The following is a 7,249-nucleotide window of genomic DNA, read 5'->3' on the forward strand; positions in this document are numbered from 1 at the left end:
TTCTGTGCAGGCTCCTCTGTTATTATGATTCATAAATGGTGTCAGTGGTGATTCTTGACCAGACTTCTGGAAGAATAGTTGCTTCAAATGTGACCAATGAAACAACAGAGAAGATGGAGGTTCTGAATGAGACGGAGGTCTACAGCACACACTTCATGATGCTCAGTGACATCATCGCTCACCTGAGCTTCCTCCTGACCGGTCCTTGAAGAGGAGCTCTGAAAGACAAACGGGAACATCGGTGATGGTTGGTGATCCATGTTGGCCGATACGCATCGTTTTCTTAGCTTTGCTTTGTTATAGCAGCTGATCTACAAGAGTCCAGACTATTCAACCGCTCTGAAGTCAGGAAACCATCAAATATTCTTCATATTTATCTTTTCACTTTACGTCTTCTATGGTCGCGATTTGTATAAAAACACTATTAGTTTTACTGATGTATTATAATGTGCTTAGAGCTTGTGTTAGGAAGTTAAACAGCTCATAATTCATCTCTAATATCTATTTTATATTCATGTGAAAACATCTTCAAACTACTGGATTTATTGCAAGTTCTCCAATTTGGCCGTCACCATCTTGTCTTTTTACAACCAGTGAACAGGAAGTGACCATATCTGGACTGAGGAGGTGTGACATGGGGTACATCCCAAGTCTCTTAATTGCATCCCCGTTTCCCTCACTTGTGTCCTCACTGGGTCGGCATCTGGTGCCACACCGGCGCCTGCCATGTATAGTAGGGTAGTACACTGGGTTGGGTCCAGACAGCGGGAGAGAAGTGCTCTCAGGTCGCCCACTGCCAGCTGGCGGCCAGCAGTCAAAGATTCCATGAGCTCAATCCATGGATTGGCTCCCGCGTGGAGGGATGGGAGCTGGTGTACCATGCTGGTCATGTCTGCAAACCCAAAAGGCACAAATTGATCACGCAGTGGGTCCGCGAGAGTGGGGGCTGCTCTCAGGGGATATTCACCGGCATCAATCTCTTCTGTTTCTCCTTTGAGGGGCGGGCCATGGGGCCGAAGGTGATACTGGGGGGGAGGAACCGGAGGAAGTGCTGGAGACAGGCCAGTTGAGGGCGGGGGAGGGGCCGAGGCCAGAGATGCCTGGCCCGGTTCCTGTGCAGTCTTTTCCAGACCTACCGGGGCTTGAGTGGTAGGGGTGATGTCGAAGGGGGTGATGTCGAAGGGGGTGATGTCGAGTAACTGATGGGGCCTGGTTTGTTCTTTTTCGGTCAGCATGTCCACCTGTATCCGATCTGTCATGGCCAATTCTAATGCTATCATCGCCACTCGATGTTCCTCTTCTCTGTCTTTGCGGGCTTGCTTCAGGGGGTTAATGAACACACGTCGTTTGGTTTGATTATTCTCTGCTGTCTGTGCGTAGGCCACTCGTTTTGTCGAATCTTTGTCAAAGAATCGGAGGTTGTTGGCTGATGGAGGCAGTGGACTAGCCGCCCTCCACCATCCCTCCTTTGTCCATCGTTTCATGCAGTTATCCCAATGAATCTTGTCTCTCTTCCATGCAGTCTTGCCTCTTGTGTCTGTTACAGCTTCTTTCAGTTTTGCACGCAGTGCTCCTGAGTAGCCACCAGATGGAGCCACAGCTCCAGCCATGTCTTCTTGTGTTGTTCTTTTCTTTTTCAGTTCAAGTTTTTTTTTTTTCTCAATCAATCTTTTTCAATTCCAATCCTCTTTTCCAGTTCCAATCCTCTTTTTCTTTTCAAAATGTTTTTTTTTTTTTTCCCAATTCCAATCCTTTTTTCAATTCAAAATGTTTTAGGTGCTGTACTCCCGAATGTCCAACAGAGGGAGCCAAAGCTCCTGTGAAATGTTCTTGTGCCCTCTGTCCTAGTTGTTATCTCTCCCTGTTTTGGCTGCAGCTGTCTTTCTTATCTAAGATGTTCACTCCCTTGCCTCTGTGCCTTTGCCTGCTGTGTCTTCGCTCCTAACTCTGTTCACGGTCCCTATGGAACACAATTTCCAATAAATCTGTATTCTTTGTAACTCTACCAGTAAAACTCACACATATATTAACCCTCAGCTTTCCTCTTCTATCCTAGTGTTTTGTGGTTCTGTGTTTGAGTGCAAAGTTTGTGTCTTATGCGTGTGCTCTGCTCCACTGACCGTCAATCTCTGAGAAGCACACCAACCTGGTGAAAAACACTACAACTTTACAACTACACATGTACTCTCTAACACCTGTACGCTTCACACAGTCACTCACATCCATACCAGATTGACACCATACACTGCCGTCGCTGAAATACGCACAAATCACATATAGATCTGCTCTTATAGCGTTTTCACGAGCACGGTCCCCTAAGGAAATGGATACCTCCCTGAGGCATTACTCAACACTCAACCGACCATACACTGCCGTGATTCCACAAATAATCGCACACAGACCTCGTCAGGAAAGGTCTATTGACCTTTTTGTTTACAGTGTACGCCTTGTGCGAACACGGTCCCTAAGGAAATGGCGGATTCTTGTGCATTCTCTGAATTCCGACCTGTGTCTCCCTGAGACATTACCCAGCACTCAATCGACCGCACACAGCCGTGATTCCACAAATAATCGCACACAGACCTCGTCAGGAAAGGCGGCAGTGGGCAGTACAGCATTGAGCCTACTCAATGCTGTACTCTTCCAGAAAAAGGGGGGTGAGAGACAGGTACTGATGTATCACACATCAGTGCTTGCATGCTGCTCTGTTTCAGCTGTATCGCCCCGTGGGTGTTCGCGTGATGCTGGTCGGTCTGGATATCTGGTCGTACAAAGATCAGGTGGAGGTCAGCACTAACCCTGAGCTCACCCTCAGTCGCTTCCTCGAGTGGCGTCAGCGGAGCCTGCTGCCGAGGACCAAACACGACAACGCACAGTTCATCACGTAAGACGCAGCTGTTTCCAACTCGCCACTAAAAAGACAATGCCAAGATGGTGTGTTAAATTGTTCCTCTTCCTCACTCAGAGGTGTGGATTTCGAGGGTTCCACTGTCGGCTTAGCCAACACCAATGCAATGTTTTCTGTTTAGGTTGTAATCGTCGCGGAATAACGACGTCATCTAATGTGTTTTTTGGCGGTTGTCAAAAACTAACAAAACGGTGCGTTATCGCCACCAACTGGCCAGATTCAACATCCACACCAGGATGTTAGTTAATGAGCAAATGTAGTTAAATTTCTTTGGTATTTATACACAAGATACAAAATAAACTTGACCACAGAAGGTATTACATGACATTAGCTATGTGTGGAAATTGTACATCCTTAATATAGTTTTAAATTAATTGAATTATATATGTAGGCTGCTGATATGAAATGTGATTTTTCCAATGTGCAACAAACATTTAATTGTCAGTTGTTAACTCTACTGTAGCATACAATTACCTTTCCTCTCACAAGTAGCGGACAGCAAAAACATTTACAACTCAAATTTATTTTGTCTTACGGTGGCAACTCACATTAGTATTGCCTGCAAAAAAGTCACTCAGGAATATGTTTCAATTGAAATGGAGTTCTGTAGGTATTGTGCAGGACAATTAACTGTCCTGCGGGCAGGGGCGGACTGGGGGGAAAAAGTGGCCCGGGAGTTTACTGTCAGACCGGCCCCCTCAATACACGGCGCGTTGCCCACTCAATGCATCGCACGTATCGACCAGTCAGTGGCCTAAAGTGGCCTGGAAAAATACCCATACACTGAACATTATTTTGGATGATTCCAAAGAAATTACATCATATGTTTTTTCTTAATAACATTTGGATCCACCAATTTGCCTGGATGGACACATTGAATGAAATAATAGTCGCTATTGTAACACTCAAAGGTATAGTTTGCTAGATGCAGTAAATAACACATCAGGACATCTTATTATAGTCTCAGTATCATATAATAATATATATATATATATCATATAATAATATATATCATATAATAATATATATCGTATAATAATATTCACTTTAATATACAACACACACACACACATATATATAATGATGTATTTATAACTATATATCATGTCTTAGCAGGTGCTTCATGTCTCTCACTCCCTAACTGTCCGTGCTGGATCCGTCCCCGTTGTTTTAAAAAGCTAAATAAGTTATTAGCATGACGTCATCCAGCTAGCCAAACCTGTCTGGTGTTCAGCTGGAGAAGCTTCGCATGTACTGCTTCCATTTCCTGCTAGTCTGCTGTCTGATTGTGCAGTTTCTCCGCCAAAGTTCTCCTCTCAAGCGGCTGGCGCTCGCATGTGGAGACTAATCCGGACGGAAACGCGCAGCTTGGGGCAGAATCCAGTTTATTTCGATTTGAAGTTGTAAATAACATTATTATTGTGTTTAAATGATAACTGTCATAAAGTCATGATGTTACACACTCCGGTCCAGAAGGTGGCGCCTTAAACATTGGTTTGTAGTCCGCAATTAAAGTGAAAGAAGAAGAAGAAGGAGAAAAAGAAGAAGAAGAAGAAGACTAATCTCCTGGTAGCCTATAACGTTAAAGCTATTGAAGTTAGCTTAGCACGTAGGTTTCGTGAAAATGTCGAGTAGAAAATGTCACGTAGAAATGTTGAGATCTTTAATCAACCAGCGATTAACTGCGGCTGATGAAGAGATATTTGGTCTGTTTGAAAGAACGATAGCAGAGTACGAGGAGGAAGTCTCTCGTTCAAAAGAGGCGAATAAGCGACAACGGGAACTTCTGGACGCTGTTCTCAACCCGGAAATCCGGATACAAAGAGCACGTAGGTTCACTTTATTTAACACTGTTCATGCTCCGGCTGATAACTTTGAATGTAGTTTGGAGTGAGACTCTGTTGCAGTTCGTCGTTTTCTTCTTCTCCTGATTTAATACCTGCAAACGTGTCGCTTTTCGGCGAAATAAGCCGTTTTGAATTAAAATATATCATCCACGTGAGTGTAGATCCGTATAGTTTTTATTTTTTTGGGGGGGGGGGGGTCAACTGGTCAGCCAGCGTTTCTCAGATTGGATTGAGACAGGGAGAAAATGTGATGTCGTGATCTTCGCAATAAAACATATTTGATGCGACGTGTCGAGTCTTGGCCAATCAGCGTTAAGATGTCTACACCGTCTTCATTTCCCTCCGTTAACGTTTAAGTTCCGTTACCGTTCAGACTTGTTGGGTTAAGTTAACGTCCACTGCATGCGGAACTTTGTCAACGGCTAACGCTCATCATTATCAAGATTTAAGAGGATAACGTGATGAAACATGAATCTCCCTCCGTGTTCCGGTTCAGTCCACGTGGTCACTCATTAACGTTAAACCGGAACACCGGCGGTTCTGGGTGCAGTTTTTTTTGTTTAACTCAAAGTAGAATGAGGCGATTTCGTGGTGATAATAACTTGAAACATGAGGCCCAGATACTGATGAGATAAAGAGGATGTTGTGTGTGTAGCGCAGCTTGACGCAGGGCTGAGATGTGAGTGGAGCTGGGCCTGGATAACGGTGGAGGTCTAAACAGACGTGAAGAGAGAGCAGTACAGCTTCCCGCTCTCAGTGTTTTAAATGCATTGATAAGGCAGGGTATGCTAACTGCAGCCTCTGCTCCAATGAGACGAAGTACAGCAACAAGGGCTCACGTGCCCTCTCATCACACTGTTCACTGTAATGACTACAGCCAGTGTACTTCCGGTCCCAACTGTCCCACGTGCAGTTGCTCCCAAAGGCCCTGAAGTAATCATGATTACATGATATGAGTAAGTAAGCCTGAACCTTCATGATTTCAATAATTGAACCGGATTGAATGCATATTAATTGTAAATAGAAGATAGGCCACAATTCTAACGGCTTGACAGTAACAGTGGAAGTTAATATTAAGCCATACAGTAACGGGGTAAAATGAATACGAATCACTTTCTTTTGTATAGGCGATGGTTCTCGCTACTGTAGAAATATGCTTGCGGTATTTACAGGCATTAAACGTATACGTATTGTGAGGAATTTAAGTTTTAAAGCGCTCCTAGCGATGGATAGTATGTGTTTCAATATGTTTACTTATAGAAGGTTTAAACTAAAGGGAGAGTTACTGAATTTGTTGTGCACTGTGAGAGAAACCAGAGAATTTATGACACTGCCATGAAGTCAGAGAGAGGGGGATGTTGCTGAAGAGTTTCTGAGCACAGCCTTCAAGAAGGGGGGTGAATTGGTGAAGGAAGTGGCCGACTGAAGTCCGACGGGTTCAGCCAATCACTGAGCTGATCGATGGGCTAAGGAATGTGTAATATGAGACATTTCAGAGACTTTGGAGGGACAAAGAAACTGTGAATCCCCGGAGATAATCAGACCTCATCTGGACCATGAGGCGGACACACCAGTCTGTCGTGTGGTGTGGATGGGGCCTCTATTTCATGAAATATTACTGCTGATCGTGTAATTCAGTTTGTAACTGCATTTTCTTTTGTTAGTATATTAAATTCCTTTTGATTTAAACTTCAACCAGCTGATTCGGCCCTGCTTAATGATGGAAGAAAGAGAGCAGGGCAGGGGGGAGCTGCCTCTTCTCCTCTGCATGCTTCTTCTCCTCTGGAACAAGGAGGGGGGCTTTTTCCTTTACCTTTTGTTTGAGACATTTTGAACATAACAGCACTATGTGTGTGTGTGTGTGTGTGTGTGTGTGTGTGTGCTCATTTGCAATAGTGTTGCGTGTGTCATAGAGCAAAGGTTTGAATCTCCGGGTGAGGCGCTCCCCGTACAAAGAGGGAGCTCTGACACTCAGGTGGTAGCTTAAAACTTATAACTAGTTGTGTTGTGAATCGGGTTAGTCGGTGGGATATTGTGCAGCAACCTGCAGGAACAGCAGCTTCCCCATCCCTGAGACTCCAGGACTCCCACACACAATGTGGCCCAACCCTGGCTTGTGTGTGGGTGAAGATAATGCGTCCCTGTGCTGGACAAGTTCAAATAAAGTATAAAGATACAGGGCTCACAAAACACTGAGAGGAGAGGTGCGTATACGGGCACCTCCTTCACCTCTTATGAGTTTGCAGGTATGCTGATTTGTTCTCTCAGCTTCTAGATGACAGGAAATATTTCAACTTAAAGTACACGTTTGTTCTCTTTGACAACACCACATGGAGTTGGCAGCTTAAAATGGTTCATGTGTTCATGGTCACATAAGTTGATTACATTATTGTATTATCTGGTTCTGGTGATACTCTGGAAGTGTATGTCCAGGAGACTCTTTGCTCAATTCTAAAATGTCTTTGTAACACCTCTGTGTGTGTTTACTGTTTTC

The sequence above is a fragment of the Melanostigma gelatinosum genome (assembly GCF_949748355.1).
Source record: "Melanostigma gelatinosum genome assembly, chromosome: 3".
Lineage (NCBI taxonomy): Eukaryota > Metazoa > Chordata > Actinopteri > Perciformes > Zoarcidae > Melanostigma > Melanostigma gelatinosum.